The following is an 879-nucleotide window of genomic DNA, read 5'->3' as shown; positions in this document are numbered from 1 at the left end:
CTGTCCCATCCCATCCCATCCCTGTCCCGTGTCCTGTCCCATCCCTGTCCCGGGAGCGCTCCCGGGTCCGGTTCCGTCCCATCTCTGTCCCATCCCATCCCATCCCTGTCCCGTGTCCTGTCCCAACCCTGTCCCGGGAGCGCTCCCGGATCCGGTTCTGTCCCGAGTCCTGTCCCATCCCTGTCACATCTCATCCCTGTCCCGGGAGCGCTCCCGGGTCCTGTTCTGTCCCACCCCTGCCCATCCCTGTCCCGTGTCCGGTCCTGTCCCACCCCTGCCCATCCCTCTCCCGTAACCCGTGTCCGGTCCTGTCCCATCCCTGTCCCGTATCCCGTGTCCCATCCTGTCCCATCCCTGCCCATCCCGTGCGGTCCTGCTCCAGTCCTGTTCCCGTCCCGTCTCCCATTCCCGTCCCGTTTCCCATTCCCGTCTCCCATTCCCGTCCCATCCCGGCGCTACCGGCCCCGCAGCCACCGCTGAGCGCTGTTTAATGACAGAACGACAAACGGACATTCTCGATTTCAAACTCCAACCGCAGGAAACCTCCAGCGCCGGGGGAAAGGCTTCACTCCCATTCCCTCCCATTCCCGGGAAATTAGCGCCTTTTCCTTGGAAAGGGAACTGGCTCCGCCTCCAACTCCTGCAATTAACCGTCTAAGTCCTTCCAGTAATTAATGAACCGCTTAAGTACTTCCAGGTTCTCCCAACACTCACTGGAAGAGACGCTGCCACAGCACTTTGGAATCGCACATGGATACAGGGCAGGAGAAATCCCTGCATTCCGGCAGGGAATCTGGAGTTAAGGCAGCAGAAATTCCTGCATTTTCTGCAGGGAATCTGGAGTTAAAGGCAGCAGAAATTCCTGCATTTTCTGGTATG

Source organism: Neopelma chrysocephalum, unplaced genomic scaffold (genome assembly GCF_003984885.1).
Source record: "Neopelma chrysocephalum unplaced genomic scaffold, ASM398488v2 Primary Assembly neopelma1_225, whole genome shotgun sequence".
NCBI classification, from domain to species: Eukaryota; Metazoa; Chordata; class Aves; order Passeriformes; family Pipridae; genus Neopelma; species Neopelma chrysocephalum.
Note: the sequence above shows the minus strand (reverse complement) of the source record.